Here is an 11,082-nt window from a genome sequence, read left to right as displayed (position 1 = left end):
CTCCATCTGTTTGTATCATCTTTAATTTCTTTCATCAGTGTCTTATCGTTTTCTGCATACAGGTCTTTTGTCTCCTTAGGTAGGTTTATTCCTAGGTATTTTATTCTTTTTGTTGCAATGCTAAATGGGAGCGTTTCCTTAATTTCTCCTTCAGGTTTTTCATCATTAGTGTATAGGAATGCAAGAGATTTCTGTGCATTAATTTTGTATCCTGCTACTTTACCAAATTCATTGATTAGCTCTAGTAGTTTTCTGGTAATGACTTTAGGAGTCTCTAGGTATAGTACCATGTCCTCTGCAAACAGTGACAGTTTTACTTCTTCCTTTCCAATTTGGATTCCCTTTATTTCCTTTTCTTCTCTGATTGCTGTGGCTAAAACTTCCAAAACTATGTTGAATAATAGCGGCAAGAGTGGGCAACCTTGTCTTGTTCCTGATCTTCGTGGAAATGGTTTCAATTTTTCACCATTGAGAATGATGTTGGCTGTGGGTTTGTCATTTATGGCCTTTATTATGTTGAGGTAAGTTCCCTCTATGCCTACTTTCTGGAGGGTTTTTATTATAAATGGGTGTTGAATTTTGTCAAAAGCTTTTTCTGCATCTCTTGAGATGATCATATGGTTTTTACCCTTCAATTTGTTAATATGGTGTATCACATTGATTGATTTGCAAATATTGAAGAACCCTTGCATTCCTGGGATACACCACACTTAATCATGGTGTATGATCCTTTTAATGTGTTGTGGGATTCTGTTTGGTAGTATTTTCTTGAGGATTTTTGCATCTATGTTCATCAGTGATATTGGCCTCTAGTTTTCTTTCTTTGTGACATCTTGGTCTGGTTTTGGTATCAGGGTGATATTTTCTCTTTCTTCCTGGTTCAGTCTCAGAAGGTTGTGCTTTTCTAAGAATTTGTCCATTTCTTCCAGGCTGTCCATTTTATTGACATATAGTTGCTTGTAGTAATCTCCATGATCCTTTGTATTTCTGCAGTGTCAGTTGTTTCTTCTCCTTTTCCATTTCTAATTCTGTTGATTAGTGCCTTTTCCCTTTGTTTCTTGATGAGTCTGGCTAATGGTTTATCAATTTTGTTTATCTTCTCAAAGAACTGGATTTTAGTTTTATTGATCTTTGCTATTGTGTCCTTCATTTCTTTTTTCATATTTTTCTGATCTGATTTTTGTGATTTCTTTCCTTCTGCTAACTTTGGGGTGTTTTTGTTCTTCTTTCTCTAATTGCTGCAGGTGTAAGGTTACGTTGTTTTTTTGAGATTTTTCTTGTTTCTTGTTCAATTTTAGTGCTTGTGATTGGTCTGTTTATATTTTCTCTTTCTTCCTGGTTCAATCTCAGAAGGTTGTGCTTTTCTAAGAATATGTCCATTTCTTCCAGGCTGTCCATTTTATTGACATATAGTTGCTTGTAGTAATCTCCGTGATCCTTTGTATTTCTGCAGTGTCAGTTGTTTCTTCTCCTTTTCCATTTCTAATTCTGTTGATTAGTGCCTTTTCCCTTTGTTTCTTGATGAGTCTGGCTAATGTTTTATCAATTTTGTTTATCTTCTCAAAGAACTGGATTTTAGTTTTATTGATCTTTGCTATTGTGTCCTTCATTTCTTTTTTCATATTTTTCTGATCTGATTTTTGTGATTTCTTTCCTTCTGCTAACTTTGGGGTGTTTTTGTTCTTCTTTCTCTAATTGCTGCAGGTGTAAGGTTACGTTGTTTTTTTGAGATTTTTCTTGTTTCTTGAGGTAGGATTGTATTGCTATAAACTTCCCTCTTAGAACTGCTTTTCTGCATCCCATAGGTTTTGGGTTGTTGTGTTTTCATTCTCATCTTTTTCCATGTACTTTTTGCTTTCCTCTTTGATTTCTTCAGTGATCTCTTGGTTATTCAGTAGTGTATTGTTTAGCCTCCATGTGTTGGTACTTTTTACAGTTGTTTTTCCCTGTATTTGATATCTAGTCTCATAGCATTGTGGTTGGAAAAGATACTTGATACGATTTCAATTTTCTTAAGTTTACCAGGGCTTGATGTGTGATGCAGGATATGATCTATCCTGGAGAATGTTCCATGAGCACTTGAGAAGAAAGTATATTCTGTTGTTTTTGGATGTAATGTCCTATAAATATCAATTAATTCCAACTTGTTTATGTATGTATGATGCATATTTATCATACATATGTATGTTCCTATATACATATGTATGTTCCTTGATATGTATGTTCCTATTACCATTTTCTTAATGTTTTGGGTTTGTTTTTGTGGTTTTTTTCCTTTCTCTTGTGTTTCCTGCCTAGAGAAGTTACTTTAGCATTTGTTGTAGAGCTGGTTTGGTGGTGTTGTATTCTCTTAGCTTTTGTGGGGATTCCCTTGTGTGTTATTTGTTGTTTTTCCCTTGCTGCTTTTAATATGTTTTCTTTGTATTTAATTTTTTACAGTTTGATTATTATGTGTTTTGGTGTGTTTATCCTTGGGTTTATCCTGTATGGGACTCTCTGTGCTTCCTGTACTTGATTGACTATTTCCTTTCCTATATTAGGGAAGTTTTCAACTATAATCTCTTCAAATATTTTCTCAGTCCCTTTCTTTTCCTCTTCTTCTTCTGGGACCCCTATAATTCGAATGTTGGTTCATTTAATGTTGTCTCAGAGGTCTCTGAGACTGTCCTTAAATCTTTTCATTTTTTTTTCTTTATTCTGCTCCTTAGTAATTATTTCCACTATTTTATCTTCCAGGTCACTTGTCTGTTCTTCTGCCTCAGTTATTCTGCTATTGATTCCTTCTAGAGAATTTTTAATTTCATTTATTGTGTTGTTCATCATTGTTTGTTTGCTCTTTAGTTCTTCTAGGTCCTTGTTAAATGTTTCTTGTATTTTCTCCATTCTATTTCCAAGATTTTGGATCATGTTTACTACCATAATTCTGAATTCTTTTTCAGGTAGACTGCCTATTTCCTCTTCATTTGTTTGGTCTGGTGGGTTTTTACTTTGCTCTTTCACCTGCTGAGTATTTCTCTGTCTTCTCCTTTTGCTTAAATTACTGTGTTTGGGGTCTCCTTTTCACAGGCTGCAGGTTTGTAATTCCTGTTGCTTTTGGCATCTTTCCCCAGTGGCTAAGGTTGGTTCAGGGGGTTGTGTAGGCTTCCTGGTGGAGGGGACTGGTGCCTGTGTTCTGGTGGATGGAGCTGAATCTTTTGTTTCTGGTGGCACGTCCAGTGGTATGTTTTGGGGAGTCTGTAACCTTATTATGATTTTAGGCAGCTTCTCTGCTAATGGATGGGTTTGTATTCATGTCTTGCTAGTTGTTTGGCATGTGGTGTCCATCACTTGAGTTGCTGGTCATTGAGTGGAGCTGGGTCTTAACATTTAGACAGAGATCTCTGGGAGAGCTCTCACTGATTGATACTACATGGGGCCTGGTGGTCTCTGACAGTCCAGTGTACTGAACTCGGCTCTCCCACTTGAGATGCTCGGGCCTGACACCCAGCCAGAGCACCAAGACCCTGTCACCCACACAGCGCTCAGGCCTCTCAATCGTCACCACCTCCACCTTAGCCTCCAAAGCTGAAAAACATGCATGGGGACCCCACACCTTGCCTCTGTCCCCCGCAGTATTGTGGCCTTGGCCGTGCATGCACATGCATGCACGGGCATTCCCATAGTCTTTTGTCAGACAGTTTTCACTCATTGCATCTTGAGTTATCTTTGTTATTGGTCTTTTAAACATTTTAATTTTGAAATAATTTTAGATATACTGAAGAATTGCAAAGACAGTATAGAGAGATCCTATATACTCCTCACTTATCTTCTCCAAATGTCAACATCTTATGACAAACAGTTCATTTATCAAAAGTAAGAGATAAACATTGGTACAAGACTGTTAACTAAACTAACACACTGCATTCAGAATTCCCAAGTCTTTCCACTGATGTCCCATTTCTGTCCCAGGATACAATCTAGAAGACCACATTGAGCTTAATCATGATATCTCCTTAGTTTCCTCTAATCTGTGATAGTTTCTCAGGCTTACCTTGTTTTTGTTGACTTTGATGATTTTGAACCTCAGTGGTCAAATTTTGTAGAATGTCTCTCATTTGAGTTTTCCTAATGTTTTCTTATGATTATACTAGATTATAATTTTTGTAGAAGAATAACACAAACGTGATGTGCCCTTCTCATCATGTCACATCAGAGGGTACATGTCACCATGACTTATCACTAGTGATGTTAACATTAATCATTAAATTAATGTGATATCTTCCAAGTTTCTCCTCTCTAAAGTTACTATTTTTCACTTTCCATAATTTATCTGTTAGAGCAATTCACTAAGTCCAGCCAGCTCTCAAAGAAAATATATTTAATGCCTACCCTTAGGAGGAGAGATATTAATGATTTTGTGAATATATGTTAAAACGATGACATCAATTTATATATTTTTGAAAAGATTATATGAAAGTACACAAATATCTTGTTCCTCTTTAACGTTTGGCTTGCTAATTTAATATTCATGAATGGATCTTACCTGCAGTACTCATTACTGTGGAGTACTAATGGTGATTTTCTATGACCACCTGCCTTCTATAATTTTTATTGGAATTCTTCTATAATAAAGACTTCCTTTTTCTCTAATTTCTTTATTTTTTCAACCATGTCTCTATTTTATTTTGGTTTCAAAGATGTGTGGGTGTTTATTTTATTCTTTGAGTTATAAGAAACATTATTTATTTTGTTGCTCTAATTGTTCCAGCTTTGACCATTAGGAGCTCTTTTGAGGTTGGCTCCTTTGTCCTTTGACATGACACCAATCCTTTTTTATTTATTTATCTTTTTGACGAATTTTTTACCTTATGGCACTACAAGAGGCTCCATGCTCATCGTATGCTTTCCTTTTCCTAGCATGAGAATCAGTCATTTTGTCAAGGAATCCTAGTTCTTTCTATTGGAGAATAACTTTTAGAAACGAAGATCTGAGAACTAGATGTGTTCATTACTATTAGGTTGTCACTGGTTATTTGCAGACCCTCTCAAGAGAAACAGCTAGAATATGTGTGTGTGTGTGTGTGTGTGTGTGTGTATATATATATATACACACACATATATATGTATATATATAAAAAATTTATATATTTATATATGTCTATGTGTATCACATTGAAATTTTTTAAAACTATTTAAATAAAAAAGTTTTTCTATTTTGTTAAGGATTTTCTATATTAATGAAAGTCACTGTTCTGTAGTCTTCTTCTAGTGCCTTAATCTGCTTCTGATATTAGGGTAATCTTTCCTCTTCTATTTTGTAGAGAAGATTAGTTAAAATTTATATTATATATTTTTTGAATATTTAGCAGAGTTTGCCAGTGTATTTGTCTGGGCCTGGGGTTATCTTTTTTGAATTTTTTGATTTTTTTGTTAAAAATTAAATTTCTTTAATAGGTATAGGACTAATCAGGTTATTTACTTCTTTGGCGAGTTTTGGTAGTTTGCACTTATCAAGGAATTGGCTCATTGTCAGCAAAACTGTCAAATTACTAGCATAGATTTGTTAGCAGCATTTCCTATCATCTTTTGAATATCTTTGAGATCAGTAATGATTTAACCTCTTCGATTCTTGACATTGGTATTTTTGTCTTTTATTCATTTTTCTTGGTTAGTCTGGCTAGAAATGGTCAATTTCATTATTCTTTTAAAATAACTAATTTTGTCTTTATTGACTTCTGTATTGTTTTCATTTTCATTGATTTCTATGCTGTTATTTCCTTTCCTCACTTGCTTTTATTTTTTCTTATTTTCTAATATATGTATTTTAATACCATAAATTTCACTTAAATTACTGCTTTAGCTGCATCTCACAAACTTGATATTATATTTTTACTTATATTCAGTTAAACTATTTTTATTTTTCCTTAAGTCTTCCCCCTTGATGCATGGGCTACTTAGATGTGTATTGTTTAATTTCCCATTACTTGGTAATTTTCCATGTACTTTTCTGTTACTGTTTTATGGTCTAAATTATGCCCTGAGAACAAGCTTTGTATAATATATATTCTTTTAAGTGAGTTTAGGTTTATTTTATAGCTTAGAATATATTTTATCTTCATGCATATGGTTCCATGAGCACATGAAAAGAAAATGCATTCTGCTATTGTCAGTTGGAGTATTCTCTGGTTACTTTTGTTTCAATGTTCAGACTTTTTTTTTTTTGCAGTACGTGGGCCTCTCACTGTTGTGGCCTCTCCCGTTGCGGAGCTCAGGCTCCGGATGCGCAGGCTCAGCGGCCATGCCTCATGGGCCTAGCCACTCCACGGCATGTGGGATCTCCCTGAACCAGGGCACGAACCTGTATCCCCTGCATCGGTAGGTGGACTCTCAACCACTGCGCCACCAGGGAAACCCTGTTCAGACTTTTGACATGAAAAATTGCTTATATAATTTGATGCCTAAGAATAATATTATATTACTCCAGAGGAGACTTATATTTGCTTCTGGCAGACATTTAAGGGAAATTAATTATAAATCACTGAACCTACACCTGGACCAAAGAGTCCTTAACCTGAGGTTTACAGATGGAACTGACAGGATTCTTGAACATGGATGGGAAAAATTCCATTTTTATTTTCACTAATCTCCAACAAAATTTTACCACTCTCTTCCATTATGATTGTTATCAACAAATTACAGTAGTATTAGCAGTACCTAATTTCTCTGTCACCCATAAAAAATAAGATATTTTAATATCATATATGTTGCAGATATCTGAACATAATATTTACATTAATCACTACTTTAAAATGCACTAATAAAGGAGCGTGTATCTATGTATTCCTTTTCTTTGAGAAAAAACAGCCCCCAAACCAATCTCCTAATTTCTGACCTGCTTGTTCCCCACAACAATCCATTTTCTAAACTATTGTTATCTATATATCTATACTATATATGTAGATATATAGACATACTACAGATATACTATTTATAGTTATATACTAACATAATATCTATACTACTATATAGATGTATGTTTGTTGAATAAGTGAATGAATGGCCATCAGAAATTCAAAAAGATTTTTCCATAAGCAGTAGTTGATTTTGAGCAGAGGTGAAAACTTATAAAAAGTAACCAATATGTAAATATATAGAGAACAAAGTTGTGGTTAAGTAATGGTTACCAGTTGGGGGAGGGAAGCCAGGGAGGAGTGAGACAGAGGTATATGGGATTAAGAGACACAAACTACTATGTATAAAATAAATTAGCAAAAAGTATATCCTGTATAGCACATGGAAATAGAGCTATTATTTTTTAATAAATTTAAATGGAATATAATCTATAAAAATATTGGATCACTATGTTGTACACCTGAAATTAATATAGTACTGTAAATTAACTACTTCAGTTATAAAAGGTGGTTTTAAATGTTTTTTAAATTATTGCTAATATTTACTTAATGTTACTTTCTATGTTGCATTTGAGTAAGTTTTAGAGTCTCAGGAAGGATTCTGAAATTGATTAAACATCCACTATATCATCTATTCTTTTATTACAATCTTTACTAATCTATTCTTATCATCAACCACTGACAATAACAACACAAATGACAAATTTGGGTGATGACAGTAAGGAGTTTGTGAAGTGAAGAACTTGTCAAATGAGTTTGTCTAGTTCAACCGTCTAATTTTAATAATTTAGTATGTGGTATTTAGATGGTCACCAAATCCAAATAAAGAAGTATTATTCTAACTACAGTCAGCTGATGCATCTTACTTTCATCTGAGACTGTAAAATATCAAATAGTAAAGTTACTTCTATGTTCTTGAGGCAAGCAGAATTACATTATTTTATCTAGATACAGGCACACATATATTTTGGAGGTGGTTGAATTTCTACAAAATGAGATACATACATGAGTCTCCTTAGAAATTTATATTATTGAGATGTTGCTAGGTAGAAATATGGCATTTGAGGTGGTTTATTTAACAATCTCAAAATGACAGATAACCTATAATTGATGACAACTGTAGTCTCAGTGGCTTTAAAAACAAATATTTCTTTTCTCTCATTATATGTAGCTTACAAATTTTCAGTTCTTCTGTTCTGTGTGTCTTCAGTAAGATTAACAATATTAGAACATGCTGGCTTTGGAGCAGATGGAAAAGTTCAAGTAAGCTGCTGAAACATGTAATGATTCTTAAAGGTTCTTTTCAGAACTGTTGTATGTCACTTCTACTCAAATTTCCTTACCCCAAACAAATTCACATTGTTAACCCTGATAACAGGAATAGGAAGTATACTCTTCCCACAGGAAAGCCCTGCAAGTTACATAGCAATGGCATTGAACAGGATGTGTAATCTTAACAGAGAGAGTGTAAAGATTAGAAAATAAGAATACAGCCAGCACAGTTGTCTCTCTTTGTTCCAAATATATTCTTTTCTCCCATCAGCAACAAAAGTGTATATAATTATAAAGAATGCATCACAGATCTTCCACTCAACTAATGTTACATTCTGAGGTATTTTGCTAGACTCAGAGATATAGAGAATATTTTATTTGTAAATAGGTTTTGATATCATCTATTCAGTTTCACTTATTTTATAGATTAAGAGTCAGAGGCACAGAGAATCCAACTTATTTCCTTAATGTCCTAAAGTTAGTGAATAGTTTGACTAGAACATAGGTCCCTTGTCTCCTACTTTATTATTATTATTTTTGTATTAAACTAGGTTATAGTGGGACTAGAAAGATATGTAAGGTAAGATTTCTGCCTTCAGAGCATTTTCTAATCTATAAAGAGAAAATTATTTTCTCTTCTGTACAAAATCACACACATATATATATGAACAGATTTTGTACAGAAGAGAAAAATATCTAACATCCCAAACGAAAATTAGAAACAACATCTATGGGAGCCCTCGGTAGAAAGACATTGGCTTTAGGTATTTGGCTAATTAAGTCAAGTGCATAAGCTTGACTCAGAAAGATCTCAAAAGAAATGGTTAAACAGCTGTCCTTCAGTCTTTCCTCTAACATCAAGAATGCCTGAGAACCTGATTCTCCTTAATATTCCTTACTCATGGATAGGAATATATCAGATACAAATTAAATGACAATACTACTCAGGTTGTTGTGTAGCCATCTGGTTGTTGAAATTGATTATTTATAACCTAAAATTGATGAGTAGTCATAAATTGATGGGCTGTTGCTAAACTAAAGGGTAGGGGCTAGTGATGTCATTGTGAGGGGGTCATGTGACCACCAAAGTAAAAGATCTAAAGGCATGCCAGAGGTGATAATTCCCTAAACAGAGGAGTTTCTTATCCACTTGGCTGCATCTATCTTGATATTGGTGCCAAGTGAGAGTACGAAGTTCACTATTCTGTTGTGTATATGCTATTGGCTGCCTTCTATGTTTTATTAAAGGTAAATAAACTTGCTTTATTGTGTTGCAGGAGTGTGTTCATCTATCCAAGCCCAAGGCTACTGGTGCTGGCAGAGAATAGTGGACATTTCAGCATATATGTCTTTTAATCTCAAAGGTGTTTATAGTAAATTTTAGACAAAATATATATTGAAAAATGCTCCCTTATCTCTAAATCTATTGTCTTTTATTATATACTATAAATTCTAAAATTAATTAAAACTACACATACAATAAAAATAAAGTCCCCAAACTACAAACATTTGTTTCAATGCCAATCTAATACACTAATATGGAATTTTATAACATACTTTCAAAGGCGAAAATAACTTCTGTGGTACACTTACATTGGAGTTTTATATTGGGGCTTTTTTTGGAATAAAAATATATACTGTTTATAGAAGCATTCATGTGTAAAATATAGTTCAGGAAATATTCTATAAACTTAAACAAGAATATAACTTTCCATTTTAAAATGACTAGTTCCAATTTTTCTACTTTGTGGAATGGTTAAAAGGGCCAAGCATTTTAAAAGACTATGGAAAACAGCATATTAATTCTTGATGTATTTGCACCATTTTTTCTCTTTCTATCAGTATGAGTCATAAAAAGTAACATGTAAGTATTTGTATAGCTCTTACTGTATCTCTTCAGAAGTCTAACTGACAGTGGTGCTAGCATCCTAGTAGTTGCCTGGGGCTCTGTCAGAGATTAGTCTGTTGAAGGATAAACTATCTTTAATACATTGCTCTTTCATAATCTCTTAGATTTCTATGATATTACATTATAGTGCAACTCCTACTTCAAAGATCTCAGAGTGCTTCACAGATTTTATATATTTTATCCTCAAACTCCCTCCGAGGTCAAATTGATAAGGAATTATTTCCCTTTTTTTAGCGATGGGATTACTCTAAACACGTAGCAACCACAATGAAGTGTTCAGCGCAAATAACGCAACCTGCAGTCACAATTATGTGGAGGAATATGCAAAGTAAAATAATCATAACTGGATTTTTAGTTATAATGAATCTTCCACTTCATTACATCATCATAATTATTAACATAATTGATAAGAAAACTTTACAAAACCTTCATTATTCAGATATATGCATCTTTTAAAACTAATTCTTTTTTAGTATTTAAAATTTCTTTTTTAATTGAAGTATAGTTGGTTTACAGTTTTGTGTTAGTTTCAGGTATATGGCAAAGTGATTCAGTTTTTCAGATTCTTTTACATTATAGGTTATTACAAGATATTGAACATAGTTCCCTGTGCTATATAGTAGACCCTTGTTGTTTATCTATTTTATATATAGTAGTATGTATCTGTTAATCCCAACCTCCTAATTTATCCTTTCCTCCAACCTTTCCCCTGTGGTAACCATAAGTTTGTTTTCTACGTCTATGAGTCTATTTCTGTTTTGTAAATACATTCACTTGTATCATCTTTTTACATCCCACATATAAGTAATATCGTATGATTTTTGTCTTTCTCTGTTTGACTTACTTCGCTTAGTACGATAATCTCTAGGTCCACCCATGTTGCTGCAAATGGCATTATTTCATTCATTTTTATGGCTGAGTAATACTCCAATGTGTGTGTGTGTGTGTGTGTGTGTGTGTGTGTGTGTGTGTGTGTATATATATATATATATATATATATATATATATATA

Source organism: Physeter macrocephalus, chromosome 10 (genome assembly GCF_002837175.3).
Source record: "Physeter macrocephalus isolate SW-GA chromosome 10, ASM283717v5, whole genome shotgun sequence".
Taxonomy (NCBI): domain Eukaryota; kingdom Metazoa; phylum Chordata; class Mammalia; order Artiodactyla; family Physeteridae; genus Physeter; species Physeter macrocephalus.
This window is presented reverse-complemented; position numbering follows the sequence as displayed.